Here is a 26050-nt window from a genome sequence, read left to right on the forward strand (position 1 = left end):
AGCTATGGATTAATGCTGGTTGGGCACTGATTGGGAGCTTTAATTTTTGCGAGGGATGCTGCCTTAAGACAGCATGCACTAGGTAAGTATAGATTTGTAGGGTATAGGAACCAAAAGAACCTGTAGCTAGCACCTACCATCTGTGGTGAATATCTGTTGTCTGCTGCCCAGCACTCGTCCTCGCTCTTATTTTTCCTTTGGCCACCACTCCCCATTCTTAGCCATCAGGGGTTGGTTTTGACCTCACTGCTGTCTCCAGGGATGGGTCTTGACTGTCTTGAATCTACCAGTGTGTCTCTTTCCCTCAGTAGAGTGACTGGATCAGGGATATTCATGTCATACCCGTGGACAGAATTAGATGTGAGATGTTTGTTGAGGCAGCCACGAGGGAGAAGTTTCTATAAGAAAGAAACTCCTTCTCTTTCTGTCTCCTTTGGATAATGTAAGAAAGTAAGTTCCAGAACTGATACTGTGTCTTTTATTATTGGTATTTTTTTTTTAATTTTAATTTGTTTTGCTTTGCTTTTGGCTTTGGCTTCCACAGGAAGAAAACTTGGAGCTCTTGGAAGGTGGAGTGGGTGTCTCAGTGCGGGGGGTAAACCAGACACTATGCAGAGCAGGGAGACAGAGAAACTAGGGCCTTGGTGAAAGTGTCAGGGCTGTTGGATCAAGCTTTACCTAAAGCTGGGCCCTATGGGGATAAAGAATATTCCTGATGATGTCATGTTATAAATCTCTTCAGTATTGTTTGGGCAAGATTGTGTGTGTGTGTGTGTGTGTGTGTGTGTGTGTGTGTGTGTGTACACGCACATGTGCATTCATTGTGAGTAGGCACGAGGGCCAACTAAGTTTGAAATGAGACTGTTGTAAAAATGAGCATGGAAAGGCTCAGATCAGGGTGAGGCAAAGTCATCTTATAGCAGTAGAATGGCCTGCCTTCAGCATCAATACATCGAAAATTTCTTGGAAAATCCAAGTGAATCAACTGAAAGATTTTAAATTAATGGGAGTTCAGAAGGCATCTGAATCAGGAGAAATGCACAAAAGTCAGTACTTCTCTATACCAGCAACAACTGGTAAGCAAACATAATGGAAAAAAAATTCCATTTACTATAGCACCCCAAACCCATTAACTAATAGAAATGTGTAGGTCTCATATGAAGAAAATTACAAAAGCTGAAGAAAGGTATGAAAGAAGATTGGCTTTTTAGCTAGATGGAAGGACTCACTATTTTAAAGGTATAAATCCTTCTTGAATTAATGTTATAATACTACTACAGTTTAAATTCGTATAGCTTTTTTTTTTGAACTTGACAAATGAAAGTAACGTTTTAGGAAAAATTTATAGGTGAGAATAACTGTTTCGGGAATTTTTATTTTTGTTTAAATAGCAAAGAGTGTCTCTTTTCCTTGCCAAGCCCCTAATTAATAGAGTCTTTTTACAGGGAAGTAGATGAAAGTGTAAGAGCTACGAGACAGACATCAGTTTGAAGGGTTATTCGATAAAGTTATTTGATTTTCTCCCCAATATGATATTAAGTTAAAATAAACTATCACCTGAATCGATTTCAGAGCTCTCTGCTGATGGCAACTTTTTCCTGGAATTCTATTAAATGTCTAAGGAAATCTGGGGATTTATTCCTCCATCTCATGTGAAACTGTGGTCTCAGCTTCTCCTCCAAAGGAACCTGCTTCCCTCTTTAAGGACCCAAAAAAACAACGATGTCATCAAATACAACTTTCCTTTTCTTTGTTTGTTTGGTTGGTTGGTTGGGTTTTTTTGGCACTGGAGTTAGGTTTCCTCAGTCCTCCAACAGTGATATGAAATTGCACATACTTGAAAATTTTTACGACACAATGAAGCCTAAAGAACAGATTATACCATTCTTCTCTTTCTCTTATTAAGATTTGTATAAACCATCTCACAAGAATAGAATGAGTGACCTAAGTGTGGCTGTGCTCTGCTCTCTGGGTGGCATGTACTGACGGTAAAGAAAGCACTTTCACATTCATATTCATATTCATATTCATTCACAAATGTTTACAGCACTGGTTATCAAAGAAGTGCAGATTAAAACAAGGAGAGAACTTCTTTGGTCAGTCAATTTTATAAAGATAGGATAGATGGTAACTCAGAAAGCTGCTGAGGGGGATGAAAAAATCACACCCAGGTACTGATGGTGGCCATATATATTGGTATAACTTTTCTGGTAATTCAGCAATATGCACTAAGAGATTTAAAAATGTTCATTATGTCTCACCAGTAATTTCACTTCTAATAATGTCTCCCATGGAATAAGCCTTGCGCCCAAAGATGTACCAGAGCTTACTTTCCTCATATAATATTAGAAAAATATGGGCAAATAAACATTAAACGCTTAAGGAATAAATTAATAAAGGGTCATGGTGAAATGATATCCAGTCCTTAAATATTAAAGCGTATTTTTCCTTGCTTATCATTTATAATTTGAAATTGAGCTATAACATATATAAAGTGTACCAATCTTAATCCAAAAATTCAACAAATTTTATGTTTATACAGCCACATCCATAACCCCCTCCCTGACTGCAATAGTAGGTGCATTTCTGGCATATCAGAGGAAAGAGTCACAGGATTAAACAAACTTTGGCAGTGTCCTCTACAGGGCACTTGTCATGGTTTTTTATTTTATTTATTTTTTGGCCTCACTGTGTGGCATGCAGGATCTTAGTTCCCCCACCAGGGATTGAACCCGTGCCCCCTGCACTGGAAGCATGGAGTCTTAACCACTGGACTGCCAGGGAAGTCCCTACTTGTCATGCTTTATGGCTACTCAACTTCTTTTGAACACCTGCTGATCTTTGGGAACGTCCCACGTTATGATTCCCATCTACCTGAGATATAAGCCATGTTTCACTTTCCTAGCCTTCCTTGCAGCAGTCATGTGACCTTGGCTTCACCAATTAAATGCATCTGCGTGAAAGCTTGCATCGGAAGAATGTAACATGACGAAGCAGGTGCTAAAAGCAGGTTCCATTTTCTGGTGTGAGAAGCAGTGGAGTTGTTTTGTTTGCTCGGGAATCAGTGGGTGAGATTCTCACACCCAGCATCTGCAGTGTGAGCAGCGGTGTGTGTGCTCAGCGAGGCCAGAAGCCATGACATCATCAGAGCTCTTGCACGGTGTGATTGGTATTGCCCCTGGCTCATAGCCTCCAAGTCTCTGGCCCTTTCAAGATTCCATAAACTAACTAATGCTCTTTAATAAATAGCTTTTCTGCCTACGCTAGCTAGAGTAGATATTTTTATTTGCACAACTAGAGTAAGGGATGCCCTGGACAAAGTATCCTTCACTCTTCTCCCCGTGGAAATGTATGCATTGAATTACCAGAGTCTGATGCCATTGAAACGTTTAACTGTAACTCCCTTGCTCATGAGACAGCTTCATGATTATCATTTGTGTCTACTGGGAGAAAATGCACTGAAAATGCTGATGTGTTCTAAGCACTAAAACAGTTATGCTTCTCATTTTTAATTCATAAACTATAATTCTGGTTTTTGCACAAGTCTTTTGTGAGCTTGCTTTAGTATGAATTAGTCCTAAGAGATGAATTTACTCTCTTTGTGCTGCCAAAATCAAATTGCTAAACTTAAAAGCAAGGATCACAAACTGGGTATTGTTACATAATTTTTGAGTTAGTTGACCTCTTGTAAAGACATAACCAAGCACATTTCTTGGTGACACTTTGATATTGCCATGAGATTTTCCTTTTAATATTTACAGTTATTCATATAGGTTCAAGAATAACCTGTGTGACCCTTTTTGGACATGTCAAATATATTAATAAAATATACTTTTAAAAGATAGAGCAGCTCACCTATAACAGAGCTTTTTCTCAATAATGTTTTAAATTTACTTTGATCCAATTAGCTGCCCCCCTCTTCATGAGCTTATTCAACCTAAATAAAAAAATAAAGAGACTCTTTATTGGAATTAAATTCAGGTTTACAGTTTTACATGTAAAGTGGAAAAGAGGAACAATGGAAAGAAGTCAGTTTGAACATGGAATAGATAATCTCCCCCAGATAATGGGACAGATCTTCACTCTGCTGAACTCTTTTTACAGGAATAATTCCCCTTTAACATTAAAAAAAGCCTATTGAATGTTATGAGGCTCTTTGTACTTGAACTACGTTCTCTCATTTGGTCAATAGATCACAATTTCTTCCATATTCTTTCAAGTAATCGAATCAACTTAAAAAATTGGCTTGTGGCCAAGAAATACGAAGCTGCTTGTTGAGCAGTAGTGATTTAGATTTAATGATTGTGATTCCGTCTCAAAAGGTTCTTCTATGAAAAGCACAAAGTGAAAGTGTTCAAGGACACTTCAGGGAATTAGCAGTAACATTGAAAATGGGAGGAGGCAGAAAGTGCCAGACCTAGGAAAGCCCCAGAAGTCATGTAGGAAGTACTGTAAACAACTCTAGCTATCAGAGTGTGGATGGTAGGTACTATTACGGCAGACTTGTCCTATAATAATCATTAAAAGCAGGACATTTCAGTCAACTGGTCTTAATTTAGATTTGATGGAACAAAATCAATTGATAGACTAATTTTGGAACATATGATAAATAAATATTTTTTAAAGGTATTAGAGAAGATGTGGAGTACCTGAAACTCTCTTACATTGCTGAGGAGAGTAAAGGGCACAGCAGTCGCATTTGGAGTATGATTTGGCAGTACCCACCAAAATTAACATATGCCTAACCTATGACTCAGCAATGCTACTCTTACAGATATGCTCAAGAGAATGAATGCATGTACCCACAAAAACACATGTGCAACAATGTTCATAGCAGCTTTTTTCATAATAACCTAACTGGAAACAACAACCAAAATCTCCATCAATGGGAATGGAAATAAATTGTGGAATATTCATATAATGGAACACTAAACAGAAAGAAAAAAAATAAGAAGAAACTCCAGATACACATAATAACATAGATAAATTTCATTGATATAATGTAAGAGTGAAAGAAGCCAGAAACAAAAGAGTACAAACTGTGTGATTATATTTTTATGAAGTCCAAGAATAAGCAAAGCTAAGTTATAGATTTAGAAGTCAGCATAGTGATTACCTCTAAGTGAAGATGTGACTAGGAAGGGGCACATGGCAAATTGCTGGGCTCTGGGAATATTCTCTCTCTTGACAAGATAGTGGTTGCACAGGTATATACACACATGAAAAGTTCGTTGAGTTGTACACTTAGTGTAATCTAAGTCTAATCTAATTAGTGCAATAAAACAAATTTAAAGGGAATTCCTCGGTCCAGTGGTTAGGGCTTGGCGCTTTCACTGCTGAGGGCTCCGGTTTGATCCTTGGTCAGGGAACTAAGTTCCCACAAGCCCTGGGGCATGGCCAAAACAAAAACAAAACAAAACAATTAAAAAAAATTTATCGTAAAGTCAGTATTCAGAGGAGAAAATAATATTTGATTGTACCTCTCTTTTTTTCTCCCACTTCTCAACTAGATACTTTCAGCTTAGTGAGGAAATAATTACATTATCAAATAGACATTATTAAATAGAGCCAAAGGCCAGCTGGCTCTTTAGCCACAGTTCAGCTGCTGGATTGTTGTAAGTCTCTGTTGGGAAGATCCCTTGTGACTACTATATTGCTCATTTCTTAAAACGAGTGCCATCAGAAGCCTTTCATGTTATATCATCTACCTCCTCCTCTGTGCCATTTATCATAGTGAAAAACAATAAGTACCTTTTTCCAAAAAAAACGTTTTTCTTATTAGTTTGATTTGATATCATCATAGATTCATGAGAGTGTCACTCAGGTGCAGGATCAGAGGATTTGTCCATTCAATCATATTCTTGTCTCTACAACTACTGTGCATTGAGCTGGCATAACTTTAAACGTTTTCCAGTTGCATTAAAAAACAAGCTATGTATTTGATCTAAAAAATAAAGCAAAACCAAAAACCAAACAAATAAAAACAAAGGAGAAAAAAGACTCCAAACTAAACAAAACAATAGCATGTAGCTCCTGGAAAACTGAAAATCAGGAGTAAAGTGCTAATAAACAAGGGGCTAAATAAAAGTCTACATGTGTTTGTTGGCAGTCTGTATATCTTCTTTGGAGAAATGTCTATTTGGGTCTTCTGCCTATCTTTGGTTTGGGTTGTTTGTTTTTTTGTTATTGAGCTGCGTGAGCTGCTTGTAAATCTTGGAGATTAATCCTTTGTCAGTTGCTTCATTTGCAAATGTTTTCTCCCATTCTGAGGGTTGTCTTTTGGTCTTGTTTATGGTTTCCTTTGCTGTGCAAAAGCTTTGAAGTTTCATTAGGTCCCATTTGTTTATTCTTGTTTTTATTTCCATTTCTCTAGGAGGTGGGTCAAAAAGGATCTTGCTGTGATTTATGTCATAGAGTGCTGCCTATGTTTTCCTCTAAGAGTTTGATAGTGTCTGGCCTTACATTTAGGTCTTTAATCCATTTTGAGTTTGTTTTTGTGTATGGTGTTAGGGAGTGTTCTAATTTCATGCTTTTACATGAATGTTCAACATCATTAATCATTAGAGAAATGCAAATCAAAACTACAATGAGATATCATCTCACACAGGGCAGAATGGAAATCTACAAACAATAAAGGCTGGAGAGGGTGTAGAGAAAAGGGAACCCTCTTGCGCTGTTGGTGGGAATGTAAACTGATACAGCCACTATGGAGAACAGTATGGAGGTTCCTTAAAAAACTAAAAATAGAACTCCCACAAGAGCCAGCAATCCCACTACTGGGCATATACCCTGAGTAAACCATAATTTAAAAAGAGTCATATACCACAATGTTCATTGCAGCTCTATTTACAATAGCCAGGACATGGAAGCAACCTAAGTGTCCATCAACAGATGAATGGCTAAAGAAGATGTGGCACATATATACAATGGAATATTACTCAGCCATAAAAAGAAATGAAATTGAGTTATTTGTAGTGAGGTGGATGGACCTAGAGTCTGTCATACAGAGTGAAGTAAGTCAGAAAGAGAAAAAAAAATACTGTATGCTAACACAAAAAATGGCATCTAAGAAAAAAAAAAGGTCATGAAGAACCTAGGGGTAAGAAAAGAATAAAGACACAGACCTACTAGAGAATGGACTTGAGGATATGGGGAGGGGGAAGGGTAAGGTGTGACAAAGCAAGAGAGAGGCATGGACATATATACACTACCAAACGTAAGGTAGATAGCTAGTGGGAAGCAGCCGCATAGCACAGGGAGATCAGCTCGGTGCTTTGTGACCGCCTGGAGGGGTGGGATAGGGAGGGTGGGAGGGAGGGAGATGCAAGAGGGAAGAGATATGGGAACATATGTATATATATAACTGATTCATTTTATTGTAAAGCAGAAACTAACACACCATTGTAAAGCATTATACTCCAATAAAGATGTTAAAAAAAATAAAGAATATTTGGGGGCAAATGTGGAAATTTGAATATGGATTCTATATTAAACTCTATTGTATCAGTGTTAAAAAAAAATGATTACTCCTAGTCATATATCTTGATTGAAACGTAAAAGAAAATCAAACTATTGATTGATATTAAAACACGTTTTTTACTTGCTGAATTTGTACTTTGATAGTAATTTCATAATTGTTTCGTTACTGATGATTATATTTTTATTATTTAACAAATTAAAGGTTCATTTACGAGCACTTTTTTAAAAAATAGATTAAAAAAATAGAAGTCTACAATAGAGATGTTAATTCCTCTATCTCATCTTCTCTGTACCCTGTTCCCAAAGTGCTGACTACCAGACTTATGACCTTCAGCTTTTCTTTACTAGCTATGGAGAAAAGACCAATAGATATGGTCACTTTGGTAGCACCCCTGGAAAAGCACCTCATTTCTTCTCAATCAGAAAAGCAGTTGTTAAATCTGTAGTACCCCATTCTTAAATATGAATGAAAAACCAAGTGCACCAGACTCTTGAGGAAAGCTTCCAACATGAAAGAAACTAAAATAAATAAAAAGAAATTTCAGAAGAATAGGAAACTACTGTCACCTAAAAACCTGTATTTGATAATCTTCACAGAAGATATTGCTTCCATTAATTGAAAAGAGAATACTGTTAAAAAAAAATGGAAACAAGAAAGTGCTTTTAGAAAATAAAAACATGATGGTAGAAATTTCAAAGAGATCCATAGAAGAATGGAATGCAGAAGTTGATGAGATCTTCCAGAAAGTAGAGCTAAAATATAGAGATGGAAATTAAGGAAAGAAAAAATTTACAGGAGCTGTCAAGAAGGCACAATATCTGATTAGCAGAAATTTTAAAAATAAATCATAAATAAAATGATAGTGGTGGTTGGGGGTGATTGTCAAAGAAATAATACAGAATATGATTTCACATTGGAAGGACCCAGTGTGCGCCCAGCACAGTGAATAACAAAGGACTTCCATCATCGTACAATATCTGAATACAGCTAAAGAGAAGGAGGAAACTAGGTCTCGCAAAAAGGATTGAGCATCAGATTGACACCGGACTTTTCAACAATACATTGAAGCTAGATGGCAATGGAACAATGACTTTATAGACACCAAGTGAAAATTCTGACCTAGAATTTTATATCCAGAAAAACTAGTGTAAATGTCACATAAATTCATTTTCATATAGGCAAGTTCTCAAAAATTTTACCTCTCATACAGCCCTTCTTGTCAAGTTAATAGAACAATTACTCGATAAATCAACAAAGAAGACACATCCTCCATGAAAAAGATGATTCAACACGGGAGAAAGGAAAGGGGTTAGTGATTAGTGGAAGTCCCCTTGTAGCCTACTGCATATCAGGGAGAGAGAGAGTGACTAGCTCACATAGCACATCTTGGATCAGAAGGGCCAAACCTCTAGGAAGAATCTCTAAAAGGAAAAAAAACTGGACGTGTTAGATTCCTTGAGGTGTATGACTGCACTGAGTAGTGAATTTTAGTTCTGTTGAAGATTTGGGAAAGAATTAGTCATAGGAACACAGAAATTAAAAAAAATTTTTAAAAGGAAAAATTACAAATTGTTAGCTTCCAGAAAAATAAAATCATGTAAAAGAAAAGTGACATAATCATTATATACTATGTGGCTCAGCTGTGGAAAATACTTACATGGATTAAATAATAATGTAAACACTGAATGTTGAAAAGATGGAGGAGGGAAGGAGGGATGTGGAAGTTGGAATGAGAGTGCTGTGGCCGATTGCATTTTCCAAAGAAGCCCCTGTCAATGCTTCCCATCCATGTGCTCTGCTACTATGTGGTCTTGCCAATCTCCCATGCAGAGATGGAGTCTTATTCCCCTCTGGCCTCATGACCCATTTGTTACCATCAAAATGCAGTGGAAGTGACGCTGAGTGACTTCCAAAACCAGGTCGGAAAAGATCATGACTTTGATTTTTTTCTCTTGGAATTCCTGCTTTTAGAACCTTCATCTGCCATCTAAGAAGTCTGCTTACCCTGAGACCACAATGCTGAAGAGACCATGTAGAGGCCCACAAGCCTCAGCTGGAGCAGTCCTCAGCCATGTTAGCCACTGCAGCAACAATTAGATACGTGAGTGCAGAAGACGACTCCCTCAAGATGAATCCAGCCTCAGCCACCATCTGACTGCAGCCACATGAAGGACCCTGAGACACCTAGATGAGCCCACCTGAGTCCAGTGGAACCACACAACTGTGAGAAGAGATTATAATACATGACTGCATTAAGGTTTTATGTTTTGAGGGTAGATTTTAATAAAGCAATAGGTGAGCCAAACAAGGGCTAAATCCTCAATTTTCTAGTTGGAAGTCAAATAACAGAGTATAAACTAGCCAAGAAATAGAAGTGTAAGTATAGAGTTTAGACACACGGTTGTAAATATGACAAGAAACAACCCAAAGAGATCAAAGCATTTGCTTCTAGAGAACAAGATATGAAGGGTAGGGATAGGTGAGACAGGGACCACTGTTCATAGTTGAAAGTCTTATAGTGCTGTTTCACTTTTAAACCTAAATAAGTTTTTTTATCTGAGAAAAATAAAATAAAATTAAAAATCAACCAAAAAATGGGGCTATCTATCCTGCCTAGGAATCACATTGTGAGTGTATGCTGGAGTGTATGAGAATAGAAGCACTTTGAAAACTCTAAAATACTATCCATATGCTTCATTTTACCTACTATTATTTTCCAATTTCCCACTCTGCCTTCAAACTTATTATTCCACAAAAGTTTCAAAAGAATTAGTTTATGATGAAAATGTGGTTTGTAGTACCAGTTTTGTACTAAATGTACAAGCCCTTAATCAATTTGGGCCTTGGTTTCCTTACTTATTAATAAAGGAATGAGTAGAAGTAAATATGACATTGAAGATGTCACTTCCAAATGTTACAGTATTTAACACCTCTTGAACTTTACCTTAAACCTCTTCATTACTAGGTTCTATGATGGTAGATTTTAAATAATCTAGGACAGGAATTCTCACTTTTTGGTCTCAGGAGCCATTTATACTTTTTCAATCATTGAGGACCCCAAAAAGTTCTTGTTTATATGAGTTATCTTTTAATATTTACCTTATTAAAAATTAAAAATGAAAAATTTTAAATAAACTTATTTGAAAAATAATAAATCCATCACGTTACCATATTTTTTTTTAATGAAAAATCACTTTTCCTAAGTAAGACAATTTAGTGAGAAGAGTGGAATTGTTTTACATTTTTGCCAATTACTTTAATGTCTGGCTTAATAGATGAGAGTTACATTATCATATCTGCTTCTGCATGCCACTTACTGCAATGTCACACATTAGGTAACCTCTGGAACACTCCACTGTACACTTGTCTACGGAATGAGAGTGAAAAGGCAAATAATGTTTGGTATTATTATAAAAATAACTTTAACCTCACAGATCCCATGAAAGGGCTTTGAGACCCCTGGTCTAAGACATTAAAATGCACTGACTTTGAAGAACTTTCAAGAGTGAACCTCTATAAGAATCCGCCTGCTAGTGCAGGGGACACAGGTTCCAGCCCTGGTCTGGGGAGATCCCACATGCTGCGGAGCAACTGAGCCCGCTAGCCAGAACTACTGAGCCCGTGTGCCTAGAGTCCACGCTCCACAACCAGAAGTCACCACAATGAGAAGCTCACGCACTGCAACGAAGAGTAGCCTCCGCTCGCTGCAACTAGAGAAAGACCATGCACAGCAATGAAGACCCAATGTGGTCAAAGATAAAATAAATAAATTAAAAAAAATAAAAGAGTGAACCTCTAAAAAGTCAGTCAGCCTTTAGAAAGTTAGTAGATAATAAGTTAGAGATGAACCATTTTCTTTGTTTAAAAATTATGAATATGGGCTCAGAGAAGCAGCATAACCTCATGGTTTCTGGGATCCAACCACAGGGGTTCAAGTCCTGGCTCTGCTATGGCAGCTTGGACAAGTTACTGAATCTCTCTGGGCCTCAGGGTTATTATCAGGGTAAAATGTGTCAATATCCCTAAACACTTAGAATATTGACTGGCACATAATCAGCACTAACATATGTTTGTGGAATAATAGAAGCTTCTTCCGGGGGCTGGGGGGGATCAAATTCAGCTTATCACAAGAATGCTGACCATGAGGCAGAAGGTGTGTGTTCTATCCGGGCTTTATCATTTACGGGTCACATGAAGTTGGGTAATTATTCAAACACCTGGCTCCTAGTTTCTCTGAGCATGCAACCTCTACACAACAGCTGTGTGTCTCAACTGAGATGGTATTTGTGAAAACATTTTGGGAAAAGCTAAGAACTATGCTGCTCTGGAAATGTAAAGAGTTATTCTTATTTATATTCTCACCTGTGTGATGATCTGCCTTAAATAACATCATGGCTTTTGATAACTTTAAGTATCACTTGTCCTGTATTTCCTTTGCCTGTGGGTGTCAGGAATGCAACTATTTGAAACATTTCTTCCTCTGCCTTTTGGCATTTTGATTTCTGTTTTATGAGTAGTGTTCCTTTCCAAAGTAACCTCATTAGGCAGCTTTTGGATAAATGATTTGGTTTTCACATCACGTAAATTTGCTGAGTTTATCAGTCCCCTGGGGCCTCCATAGGACAGAAGCGGGGAGGGAGACAAAAAGCTCTTAGAAGTACCATTATTATTGTAATTATTCACTATAGGCAGAAGCTGATTCTATTTTAGATTCAAAACGTTGCCAGGAGGAGGGAGAGAGAGGAGAGCTGAGACAGGGAAACTGTGATGGCAAGTAAGCACTTTGCTGGGATGTTCTAGCATATTGGAGGGACAAGAGGCCTTGGGAAGGCTGGTTCCATTCCATCCGCTCAGATCTGAGGGAGATGAAGCAGACATAGCAATGGAACACCCAGTCTCTTGGAGCCTATGTCGCACCTTCAAGCTGGACTAGCGATAGAATCATTCCTCTCGAGCTGCAACCAGGAATTAAGATTGTTTAATGACTCTGTGACCTGTAAAATATAGTCAAAACCTGTTTACAGCACAAGATCCTGCCACTCTCCCTACACCCCACCCCCATCATGGAACCATGGTCGTTTCCAGAATTGTATGTGTTCTTTTACTTCTGCCTTTGTGCATGCTAGGGCTTCTGCCTGCTACTTCTGCTTTTAGGTCTGGTAAACTCTTGTTTTTCCTTCAAGACAGGCCAATTGCTAACTTCTCTGGGACTCCCGTAAGACAACTTCAGTACTTCTTCTTGGTCTACTTCCATTTAGGTCTAATTTATAGAATCTAGACTTGATTTAAACCCCCCAGGGCATTTATTTATTCATAAATGTTTGGTTAGCATGTCTATTTCTATAGTGGACATTGAGTTTTCTTGTGGGCAGGAGCTCTCACTCCACTACACACATCTTTGTAGCCTTAAGACCTTTCATAGTTCATATTGAGATAATCATTAAATGTTTATGGAATGAATGCATGAGGAATGCCAGGATTGATACATGTCTGGAATCTAGTGTAGGGCAAAACTGCCGAATGACTGTTGGTACCTTCCTTCCTTGGATCCTGGATTTCGTGGTCTTGAGGCAGAGAGCCAGAACACAGGCAGGGTGAGTGGTGGCAATGAGGGTGCCATGTAGGTGAGGGTAAAATTCAACTCCTTGTAAGACTCCCATATGGGAGGGGAGAGGAGGGGAGGGGTGGGGTGAGAACACTGCAATTCAAAGGCTCCATCACCCAGCACTTTTTAGATGATTATAAACACATGGATTTCAGTCGGAATTCAAGAAGTTAAGATGGTGCAACGGATGGAACTTGGGCTTTGGGCATCATATAGAACTGGGCTCAGATCCTGTTCCCACCACTCAGTGGAAGCCTGATTTTCGTTGAGTTAGATAACTAAATCCAATCTCAGTTTTCTTGTTTAGCTCTGTTTTAAAACAGGGCTAAATATTCTTAAGACAGTGAGGAGTTTTTAAACTTAAAGGTGATTGATTTTGTAGTGTTCTATGTTCAAATTTTAGTTTGGGGATAAACGGGGATAAAAATAGTACCTGAAAGATTGTAAGCATTAAATGAAAGAATGTACATAAATTACATCCCAATAATGCCTGACATAGAGTTTAATAAATGTAAGCTATTGTTTTTATTAGAGAATATGTGAGACATCCAGCACACGGCAAGCCCTCAGAGCGTGTCAGCTTCCTTCCCCTTCAGTAGGGTGCAGAGGTATCAAGTTGGCTTGGTCCTGTCATAGTGGTCCATTATTTTCATAAAGGTCAGATAAATGAACTGTATGAAAATGTGAGCTCCTTCTTTCCCTTTTTCATTCCTTCCTCCCTCTTTCCTTCCTTCCCTTCCTTTCTTTTTTCCTTCCTTTCTCCCATCTTCTTTTCTTCCTTCCTGTCTTCCTAGCTGATTAGAGCATTTGAAACTAAACAGGTGTGGTTCTTGGCCTTTTAGAGCATGTGTTGGGCTTCACACAATGTAGGCATCACATGCCTGTGGAGGCAGATTTCTGCACAGCCTGAGGTTAAAGATGCAAAGGCCAATGGCCATTTCCTTTATATTAAATGATCATGCATTTCTTCCTCCAGACACCTTAATGCACTGCGCTAAAGAAGATCAGCTCCTGAAACTCTTTTTTCCTGTTATCCTGTGTAGGACTCGGATGATAAATCACAAGCTCACTTCCACACTGGTGTCTGGGAGGAAACACCTGGGAGCTGACAAAATACAGTTTAACTAAAAATGGAATTACAAGTGTTTGATCTATATTGAAAAAGTATGTGGCAGGAATGGCAAGGCCCTGGAGGAGGGAGAGAAGGAGAGGAGCCAATATTACCTGCTCAGCTGGAGCTGTGACCCCTTTTCTCAGGGGCACTGAGATGCAGGCGCCTGAGCCCTCAGCTGGGGAGAGCCTCCTGTGGCTTTGGGGCTCAGGCGGATTCTCAGCCTTATCTAAATCTAAATGAACTCTTTTCCTCTTGAGCCTGCAGGAAGCCAGAAAAAGATCTTTTTTACAGTGAGGGAGGGCTGCCTGGTTCAGGGATTAGCAAGTGTAGTACAACAGCTTCAGCTTCAGTGGTTTTGATCCAGGCAAGACAGTTAAGAGTATCTCAGTGAGGCCTGTCAGTTGTTCAGTGGTTATGAGAATTGAGAATGAGAATTGTGGGTAGCTGCTTTGTTCTTTTGGAATGATATTCTATAGGCCTCCAAAAAAGTCTACCTTGGGATCCTGACTATATGTGATATGGTTTCACATATGTCTACTCCAAATTCCTGAAAACATTAACAAGAGAGAATTGCCCAGATGTGAACTATTACAGCTATATTAAGATCCATATTCAGAAACAATTTCTATTTTAGATAGGTGTCTTAGTTCATTCAAGATACTATGACAAAAATACCATAGACTAGGTGGTTTAATAACAAACATTGATTTCTCATAGTTCTGGTGGTTGGGAAATCCAAGATCAGGGCACCAACAGATTTGGTGTCTGATGAGGTCCTGCTTCCTTGTTCTTGCCTGTGTCCTCACGTGTCAGAAGGGGAGAACTCTGGTCTCTTCAGTGCCTTGTAAGGCACTAATCCCATTCATGAGGGCTCCACCCTTATGACCCTAATGACCTCCCAAAGGCCCCACTTCCTAATACCATCACATTTGGAGTTAGGATTTCAACATATGAATTTTGGGGGAGGAACACAAACATTCAGCCCATAACAGATAAGCTTACCCAATTTATCAGAAATTATAAATTTCTGATAAATTATAATTTATCAGAAGGGAGCCATGGACTCTGATACTGATAAACAAGATTAGAAATAAGCAAAGATGGAAACCAGTTGTGCAATTTTATTAATTCACCAAACCTTGACCGCCACCCAAGGCATGGATGTCATTATCTGTTAACTGTACTTTATCATGGTGGGAGGAGGTCTCTGTGTTTGGGCAGTTATAGGTCTTTGTGCAAATACATACTTAGGCTAAGACGGTGTGCTGCCAATACTTCGGATGAAATACCTGTAACTAGAGCAAACTGAGAATAAAACACAATGTTGGCTTATCCGATGAGCAGTTCATCAGTGAGATTGCCTTTTATCTGCAGAATGACTTTATATCAGCTCTTCTACAGTCTGTTAAGGACAAATCTTGTCATCTAAGATATTTTTGAAATCATAGATTTTAAGACATAAAATTTTCCTTAACAATTTAAAGTTTAACATGGTTTTTAGAATCAGTCCTAACACTAACTGTGTAATTCTGTGTGGTCTTTTCAGCTCTCTGCATTTAATTTCTTCAGTGTGAAAATTGTGTTGGATCATGGTTGAACTGGACAATTAATCAATTTTCTTCTTGCTCTAAAACTTTTTGGACAAAATTCTTTGTTTGTAAACAGGCTGACACTGAAGATAATTTACCTGTAAGAAATTCATAAACATCATGAAATAGCAATCCACTCATTGGAGCCCAGTATACTATGTATTACAAAACTATTTTTTATTAAAGTATGAGAAGAGAGGAGATTTTGTTGAAAGTTTGTGACTCAGAGTCACAGTCTCAATAGGAAATAGCTGGCACACTCAAATGGACACATTTAGGAGAATTTTGGTGAAATAACTATTTACGTAGATATAAGTGGGATTGAAGGACACCAACAAGGTATGGTGAATACCCCAAGTAAACAGCGATAGGAAACTGTAGCTTCCCCTAGGCCTGAATAAGTGAGAGGACAGAGTGGTTATCATAACCCAGAGAAAGAGAGACCTAGAACATTAAGATAGGAAAGGACCACTGGACAGGTGCCACAGCCATCAGCCGGATGGACATAGTCATTGCTAACACATGGACCCACAGGAAGGGAGCCAGGGAGCCCCCTTCCCTCCAATCTTCTGTCTGTGCCTCCTATTGACAAAATCAAATCCAAATCCAAAGCCAGAGAATAGGGAGCCTATGGATATATTAGTCAGGGTTTTCTAGAGAAACAGGACCATATATATATGTGTATATATATATAAAAAGAGAGAGAGAGGGAGAGAAAGAGATAGATTTATTTTAAGGAGTTGGTTCACATTATTGACTGTAGAGCCTGGAAAGTCTGAAATTTGCAGAGCAGCCTGGCTGGCTGGAGAACAAGAAAAGAGTTGCTACTGCAATCTTGAGTCGGAACACAGTCTAAAGGTGGAATTCCTTCCTTCTCAGGGGACCTCAGTCTTTGCTCTTAGGTCTTCAGCTTACTGCATGAGGTCCACCCACATTATGGAGAATAATCTGCTTTACTCAAAGTCTATTAATTTAAGTGCTCATCACATCTTAAAAATACCTTCACAGGAACATCTAGACTGGCCACCATGTCTTACCCAAGTTGATCCATGAAATTAACCATCACAGTATCTGTGTGGGTTAGGCTTCAGGGGCACAGAGGACTGGGAAAAGCAGAGATAGGATCTGAAGTGGGGGATACAAACAGAGAATATTTGGCAGCCCAGGTAGATAGCAGTTTCACCGATTTCCCATTCTTTCCTGCCAGGCTTCCTGAGGGTAGAAAGTAGGAGCATTTTGTACATTGCTGGGTTCCTGGTACCTAACCCAATACCTCACACACAGTATAGGAGATTCTCCAAGAGTACTGATTATACTGGCTTGAATGTTTTAGAAGCAAGTTCTGAAAAACAAGTATTTAGTGAGGTGGCCCTGGGGAGTAGCAATATCTCAAGAGCAATTTGCAAGAAAAAGGTAAATACCACAACAGTTTTCTGTTATCTTTTGAGTGTAGGGCAAAGCACCATATCAGATTAATCAGATGTGATCATATCTTCTAAGGTTTAACAACAGATGACATTTCCAAGCTTCACTCTGTGCCTTATTAATAGAATAAATTTAGTCATTGAACTGGATGATCACCTATGCTGGCAAAGACTCTAAACTGCTCCCTTTGCAACCATGCAATTATATAAAGGATTGGCTATATTGCTGGAGTATGATGGAAGTCATTTATCAGGTAAATAATCTCGAAGACAATCTAGTCTTAATGGTCCACTCCTGCGAGGAATGTGACACTGGATTTACTCCCAGCAAAGAAATGGGAATCAGAGTGCAACTTATATGTCTCAGGACAATGAAGATAGAATACAAATGGATAAAGTTGAAAAGACCTAGGGTGTAAAGTACACCCTAGCATTTATGACATTATTTTCAAAGTCCCTGAAATGGTTGTTCAAAAGCTATTGAAATATTACCTGTTGAGAAATCAGTCTTTTGGCCAGTTCATTTTCATCATCCTAAAACCAGGAGCAGGGCAGGTGTAAAGATGGAAAGGAATGAGGAAGGTCATGGGGATGCAGAATGGCACCTCCAAGGCTGTCGTGTTACCAAGCTGCTCAGCAGCTATGGATCAAAACGCGTTTGGCTTTGTGTGTCAGTTGGTTCTGATAAGAATCTTTCTCTTGTTTCTGTTGCTCTCCTGGTTTGCCATCAGAATGGTCAGGTTTTTTAAGTGGGAAATTAGTAATCAGGCATCAGAGAACAAAACTGAGGAAACTATGTAAATACCTCCTCATGCAGGCATGTGAGCCATGGGTGGTGCTGCTTCTTGTGACACGTTATAAAAAGAAATTATCTTACAGAGACAGCCTGAGGCAAAAGTGTGAAGTGGCTGAAAGTTGTCTCTGGAACATTTACTTTCTGTACCTGCTTCTGCCTCTTGTCTAAAGACCTTGCCATTTCTCCAACATGCCCTCAATACGCATGCGCGCGCGCGCACACACACACACACACACACACACACACACACACACACTCCCCCCCCCCCCACACACACACACTCTCCCCTCCTGCAGCTGTCCTGGGTCTTATTCCTTCAGAGCCTGATCTAGCTATTTCTCAACTAAGCTGGGGCCATTGACTTTAACTTGTGTCCAGGGGCTTTGCTAAGCCCCTGGAATACTGAAGGTGCCCAGTAAATTTTTCATGAGTGAATGAAGCTTCAATAAGCTGTTAGATGAAAGTAGCTCAGCCACTTCTGGGGTTGGGAGGGTGTACAATTTAATAAGAAATTCTTCAGCTTCGAATTTCTAATGACAGAATTTCTGGCAACGTGACAGTCAAGGGCCACAAACGTGAGCAGCTAGCTTTCCAGAGCGGTGATAAAGTCACACCCAAATCTGCTTGTCATTTGTGAGCAGAAGGCAACTCCTGGCATTGCTCAGACTTCTGGGTTCTGTCTCAGGCAGGAGCTTCTAGTCACAGAAGGCTGCCAAGAAGTGGCTTCCATCGTTCCTCAGCTCCTGAGTAAACTGGCAGACAGGGGGTGTCCTTTCTTCCAGTCCTCTGAGGAAAGCATGGTCTAAAACTCAAGCTCTGTGATGTCAGGCATATGTCTTTGTCTCCCGTCGGAACCTAACAGAATATTTTTCAGATAAAAGTTATTAAATACATACTTTTTTGGGGGGTGATTGATTTCAACTTGCTGGTTAGAACTATAAATCCTTGAACCTCTGATTTCCCTAAGGAAAGTTACTTTTGAATTTTTCATTGCATTTTTTTCTCCTGGCTAAACATTACATATGTACATTCTTGCTTAAAATATTCTCCAGTGACTTCTCATTACAAAGAGTGTTTTTTTTCCCCCCAACTCATGTGCTAATGAAACTGAAAAGGACCCTGTGGGGCTCCTGGGCGCGAAAGCCTTTTGGTCCCCCATTTCTTTTTTTTTTCTGGTTAGCGGGCCTCTCACTGTTGTGGCCTCTCCCGTTGAGGGGCACAGACTCCAGATGCACAGGCTCAGTGGCCATGGCTCACGGGCCCAGCCGCTCCACAACATGTGGGATCTTCCCGGACCGGGGCACGAACCCGCGTCCCCTGCATCGGCAGGCGGACTCTCAACCACTGCACCACCAGGGAAGCCCGGTCCCCCATTTCTTGTAGGCAAGACTCCAGCCTCCACGACCTTCCCTGAGTTCCAAAGGGCAGATTCGAACAGCTGCTAATCAAGGGAGGAGCAGCCAAGAAACCCCCTGAGGCGAGATTAAAGGGACCAGAGGAGATGAGAAGAGACCACCTGAGATGAGATTAAGGAAGTACAGGCCCTGGCACACCCTTGCCAGCAACCCCACCCTTGAACTATGGCTGTAAAGCTCCTCATCAGATCCTCCCGGGTTGGGATGCACAATTTTGAGAGGCAGGAGCCCACTGTGTCCCCCTTTGCCAGGCAAAGCAATAAAGCTATGCTTTTCTACTTCACCCAAAACTCTGAGATTGGATTTGGTGCCAGTGTACAGAGGCTGAGCTTTCAGCATCACGAATAATAGGTCCTGGCCTGATGAAATACTAACACTCGTGCCAGCTTAAGATCGTTCACACAGGACTCTGCATAGCTCAGGGCCCCAGTCTGGTTGCCTCTGGCATGAGCAGCATCTCTGTTTCACCCAGCTTCCTGCTCACATGTTACCATTTTCCTTGCATACCATGATGCGGGGTGGGGGAAAGAGTTGGAAGGCATTGCTCTATTGCAGAGGTCAGCAGACTTTTTCTGTAAAGGGTCAGGTAGTGAATAATTAGGTTTTGGGGGCCATATGGTCTCTGTCTCAACTAAACTCTGCCATTGTGGCATGAAAGCAGCTACAGATAATGCTGAATAGACTGGGTGTGGCTGTATTACAACCAAACTATTTACAAAGATAGGTGGTGGGATGGGGATTTGGCCCAGGGGCCATGTTTGCCAACCTCTAGCCCACAGGATGAAGTTTACTCTCCTTGGTGCAGTTAATCTCCCCGTGATCCTGCTGCTGTCTACCTCTTCAGCTTCACTCTTCTACTGGCTCAAATGGCCCACACCCTGCAAACAGTCCATCTTGTTTCCAAACAGAGTTACGTGACCACCTGTGTCCATGCTCCCAAAGCAACATGTTCAGACATCTTCCCACTTCCATGTAATAATATTGGGTTGGCCAAAAAGTTCATTCGGGTTTTTCAGTAAGATGTTACAGGAAAACCCATACGAACTTTTTGGCCAACCCAATATGTTGGAAGATCTGTCTTTTCCATCAGACTGTAAAATCTTTTATGGTGAAGACTGTGTCACAGTTACATGTGTATCCGTTAGGCAGTATCTGTCATATTGTTGGTTCTCCATGTTCACTGAATGTAGAAGAAGGAAGGATCGATGGATAGAAGGGGAAGAGGAAGGAACAAAGGAAGAAAGGATTCTCTCTCTGTTTGAACATTTTAAGTAAAGTTTCATTGTCTCCAAAGAGTTTGGGTGTCAAGGGATAAGTGTTGATAAAAGAAGGTCAGTGAGGGTAAGGAAAATGAGTAGATGGTAGATTTAGGGAAAAATTGGGGCCAAAGGCAGTAGGAAGTTGTCTGAATTCTACAAAGTTTGTTGGCTGCATTTGAGCCTGCACTATGTCTGAATTACTTGGTGTTATCCCAGATAAACCCACATCATAAAAATGTATGTCTCAGGTAGTGAGATAAAAGGTTACTGTGGCAAAAAGCAATTAAACAATGCATTTGCAGTGACTCTGGGGCTCTACAATTTATGACAAGCAAATGAACCAGAAGTAAATGAATCAGAAACCATAACAAGGAACAACTGCAAACTACAATTTAGTTAATGATATATCTCAATTAAGTACATTTAGAAACTTGACGAATTCATTTTTTTTTTCTTTCTCTTTCTCTTTCTTTCTTATGAATTGTTTCCAGGTTTCCCCTCTGGTGTAAGTAATCATATGGCATTTTCAGTGTAATTTCATTTCATCACATCCAAGACCTGGAGTGAAAACTTCTTTATCTTAAAAAGAAAAAATACAAAGTTTCATGAGCTAATGTTAAGTGTATCTCTCTGAGTTATGTTTCTCTAACTATTGGAGCTTAACCCCTAAGTATTTTTAGTGGTGGGTAATAAATCTAAGAAATAGAATCCAGAAAAATGCCAAAAATTAGAATACTATTTTTATTTTAATGTCATAATTTGTAAGTTATAAATAACTTATTTCCATATTATTTTAATTTGTCCTTTAAATCTGAATACTGTAGGAACCTAGACTAAATACTGAAGCTTTCAATCTTTCATTCTTTTGATATTGCCTTATATGGCCTGCATAGAGTCACTGAAGAGACAGGCAAAGCAGAAATTTGTTATCTCCCCCGCAGGTCCTATCAATGTGCAATACTGTCATGTGCCTGGGAATATAAGGTGATTTTTTCTGTTGACCTTTTTAGTTTATATTAAATATTCTATGTATAATGCTATGAATTAATGGTGTTAATTTATGATGTAAACAGTTTTATTTGATAGTTGATTTTGAAATTCATTTCCCAGGTTGGTATCACCTAACTTTTTCAGTTCTTCCAAAATGATACAGACTTTACCCTCTAGAAGGTAAAATCTACTAGTTAGAAGAGGCCAATTATTCAAATCAAGGAGGTGCTGTAAGGATGAAATAAAATATGTATGCTTGTTCTTCAGGAGCCATTATGTACTGAGATATGGTTGTTCAGTTGAGGTCCATAGGCAACTTCTTTTTGTAGAGAGTTTATGGCCTCTCTTAAGGGAATGGTTGTTCTGATGTCAATTACAAGGGCAAGAGGAGGTTCTTAAGTCAGAAATAAAGACTATGAAGGTAGGTCTTAGGTAGAGGGGAGAGAACACAGTCTTCTTCTGGCTCAGTCTTTTCTCTTTTTTCTAAACAGAAGAGTGTATATATCTAGTCCCATGTTCCCAGCAGACTTGGAGGATATGCTGGTACCCACTTGGGGAGATGAACCCAGAAAGAGGATGAGTTAGATACTGTGAGCCCCAGAAAGCAAGTGAGATCTGTTAAGTAGAAGTATCTGCAGTCTCTTCACTCTAGGAATGTATTTTTTTCCTTTTGTTATGGCTGAGAGTTTGAGAAAGGCTTACCCAAATGTTTCAGCCTTGCATCAGCTATACCATCAGGTGCACAAGGTCAGGTTGGAGCTATGCTTCTGCTACTTATTTGAAAGAGTGCAGGGCTCTCTGAGATCAGTGTGGAGACAGCAGTGGGAAATGATGAGAGCTTTCTAAGGGAAGTGGGGCTTAGGATATACGTGGGTCTCGATAGTCCAGTGACTACCATCCATGTAGAGGTCCTTCTTCAGGTTCTAACCTTTCATTATAAAAAGAGCCATGGCTGCTTAGGCCAGATGGGGACCTTCCAACATCTTATAGTTCATTCAACAGGCTCCAGATAGGCCCCAAGCAAATGCAATATCAAACCCACACAGAGGTGAAACAACATATTGGCCTGTAATACTGCTTCTAGTCATTTTCAGTTTATGGTAATTGTGCTCTGATGGCATTAAGCATGTAATTTGAAAACACACAACATTTTAAATTATACTTTTAATGAGATTTAGCTTTTCTTCTCAGCTTGACTTGATCCTTCTACTATGTATTGTGACTCAAAAACATACCAGTGGACAATATTTTTTTAAATTCCTGAATGTGTACTACGATGATGGAAGTAAAGCTGGACTAGTACAATTCCAGAAACTTTTCCGTAGGCGTCCTAAATCAGTTAACCTAAGACATTTCCATTATTGCCAAAAGGGAAAATATTCTTGGCTTTCACTCCTCTTTACACCTTGTCATATGCACAATAAAGCTCTTCCTCTCCTGATTCTCAAAAATTGGGAGACTAGCTAAATTATTCTTCACCAGGTAGAGTACACATTAAGCTCAGCTTTTGCCAAGATTTGTTTTTTTTTTTCTGCTGTCATTTATAGCTCTAGGATAGATTGGATTTATGCAGAAGCAACTTTCGGGGGCATTTGGGTAATTCATCTTCCCCGAGTTCTCCGAGGAAGCACTATTTCACTGGCCAAATTAAATGCTTCTTTTGTTTAACCAGGAATAAAATGGAAGCAAATGTCTTCAGCATCAGCATTTCCCTTGGCCTAATATATGTTTTAATGTTCTATAAACTTCAATGATTTTAATGGCCTTATGTTCAGGAAACAAACATATAAATGAGTTGCAGAGAAAATTTTCCTTCAGCGTTTCTCTTATTAATGCCTATCTGGGGAGAAAAATATATACAATTTCTATGTTTTGAAGAAAATATGCAAGTCCCTCAAGTTATCCCTGGAATGCGTCAAGGGATATGTATGAAAAAAGGGTCTAAAAGCTAACATTTTGGGGTCTAAAAGCTAACATTTTGTTTACTATGTGACAAGATTTGTTAGATACGTTTTGAATGTTTAAAAATGTTTTTAACCCTTATGTGATCTGTATGCTTTTATTGTTATCATGCTCATTTTACAGATGAAGAAATGGAGGCACAAAGAAATTAAATAACTTGCTCAAGGCTCTACCACCATTAGGCAGTAGAGGGAGTGTTCAAACTCGGACTTGCTCCAGAACCTGTGCTCTTAGCACCAGGCTATCCTGTGCCCTGTCATCTAGTTGAGTACGTGTGCCAGGTGCCTCACCTGTAGTATTGCTGATACCTGCCATAGTGGTGAAGGAGATATTATTGCCTTACATTTTCTAGATGAGAAATGAGAGGCTTACCAAGACCAAAGAACTGGTCAGAGCTCACATGGCTCGTAAGGAGTAGATCTGGGATGTGAACTCTGATCTTTTGAGTTTTGTTCTTTCCAAGACCACACACTTTTACTCAGTTCAGTGCCACTAAGATGGTTAAAGTTTTCACTGTGTACTCTAAAATCTATTTTGGAAGGAGGGATAATTTAACAGCTAATTCTAGAGCTTCCAAAAAAGCTTTCTAAGGGACTTCGCATATTCACAGAGGAGATTAAAAATTAAATTTAGGACTAGGTTCTTGGGGTGATTGTAATTGGGAATTGTAACTCAGAGGCAAGCTGTGAGTTGGGGGTCAGCCTGAACTGATTTTCTAAGAGGAGCCCCTGGGAATTTAAAAGTAGGTGGTGAAATATTAGGGAAAAAAAGGAGCAGAAACAACACAAAAGACATTTCTATATAGTAGGGGCTATATCCTCAAATCAGGATTTGAGGTCTTTGAAGACCCTGTGCCATGTTTAGGAAATCAGCTGAAAATGGGTCAAAAGCCATGAATACAACTAGCCATGAATACAACTAGATAAAACTTTTCCAAGTAAATTCATTCATAGCTGATTTTTTGGATTAAGCTTTAGGATGGTGAGTTATAAAGCCTATTAATGTATCCCAATATTTTCACGAACATCTGCCATTCAAGTATATTGTGCTTTTCCAGAACATCTAGAAAAGAACTTTAAAACTACCTCGGGGAACACAGTGACTGTACAAGTGAAAACCAGGGGTTGTTTTCTAAAGACTGATAATCATTCTGTTCAGAGGTCGATCATTTATTTAGCTATTTTGAAAGTGTTTATCTATAAACTGTTTTAAGGCACAAATATGAAATTTAAAAAGGCAATTAATTAAAATATTTAAAAGATCTAATAGTAATGCTAAGAACAGCAGAATAAAACCTCAATTAGATAACTGAAGTTAGACAAAATAGCTGACCATCCTATCCTCTCCCAGCAGGTACCTCAGTGTATAACGAATGACACTGCCTTCTGAATGGCAGAAGGGGAGCCGAACTAACATTCCTCAGACCTGGAGGAATATTGATAAGCCTCAGTTGAAACAACTTTTTAATTTACACAACCGTGGTTCACCTCTCCGATCTGTAGAAATTCTCCAACAAGCAGGATGGGGCTAGCCTTAGGCAACATTGCGTAGTAGGAGAAGTTAATATCTCCTTCTTGCTCTTTTTGTCATATTTTCTCCCCCTCTCTCTAGGTGGGTCCTCCTAGATGTGTCCTTTTCTTTATAGAGTGAACTGTCCAATAAGGCCCCTTCACTGAGCCAGTGGGGATTTAAGTGTAATTCACCCCTGGAACCTGTTTAAAAGCAGAATTAGAGATGGAGGTGTGTGTGATGGAGAGTAGAGAGGACCTCAAACAGGGCCCTTTCCTTTGTTTTTTGTCTCTCTGGTCATAATCCATTAGAGGGTAAGCATTGTTTTGTGAAGCTTTTACTTTATTTATACATTGTGTGTGTGTGTGTGTGTGTGTGTGTGTGTGTGTGTGTTTGTGTGTGTGTGTACTGAGAGACAATGAGGACTATATTTCAAACTGTAGCTCATGGTAAAGACCATCTGCAGTCCAGCGGTAGTGTGGCTAATCTGGATTTGTGCACCAGCATGCATTGGTTCAAACCCCAGCTATGCAATTAAGTAGTTTTGTGACTTTGGGCAAATTATTCAGACCACTTGTGACATAATTTCCTAATCTTAAATAGGTGTAATAACAGGGCCTTTCTCACAGGGTTGTTGTGGTCACTAAAAGAAATTAACAAAAGCAAAGCACTTAAAATAGTGCCTGGCATTAAGTAGGTGATCTTGGGTTGTGATTGTTGTTATTACTGTCATCACTGTCACCTGGGTAGGCTGGATGACTTACTGCCAACTGTCCTCCTGGGAGAGACTGAGAGGAGTGTGTCCTGAGACCAGCATCACTCATGTTATCCACAAAGTGGCATGTTTCCCAGGGCTCCTCCCAGGGATTGGTGTGCAGTAACTGATGAGGTTCTGATTGCACCTGCT

General features: G+C 39.4%; 1 long non-coding RNA gene across 1 annotated transcript in view; it reads left to right on the forward strand.

The window, feature by feature from the left end:
* The window catches only part of LOC111169010 (uncharacterized), a 129229-nt gene extending 115279 nt beyond the window's left edge, over nucleotides 1–13950 (forward strand). The window contains exon 3 of the long non-coding RNA XR_002643133.2: nucleotides 9452–13950. This is a non-coding gene — a long non-coding RNA (uncharacterized LOC111169010). The remainder of the gene's footprint in view (nucleotides 1–9451) is intronic.
* The last annotated feature ends 12100 nt before the right edge of the window (nucleotides 13951–26050 follow it).

The sequence above is a fragment of the Delphinapterus leucas genome, chromosome 12 (genome assembly GCF_059928025.1).
Source record: "Delphinapterus leucas isolate spDelLeu-1000000601 "Yukka" chromosome 12, BTC_Dleu_Yukka2, whole genome shotgun sequence".
Classification (NCBI taxonomy): domain Eukaryota; kingdom Metazoa; phylum Chordata; class Mammalia; order Artiodactyla; family Monodontidae; genus Delphinapterus; species Delphinapterus leucas.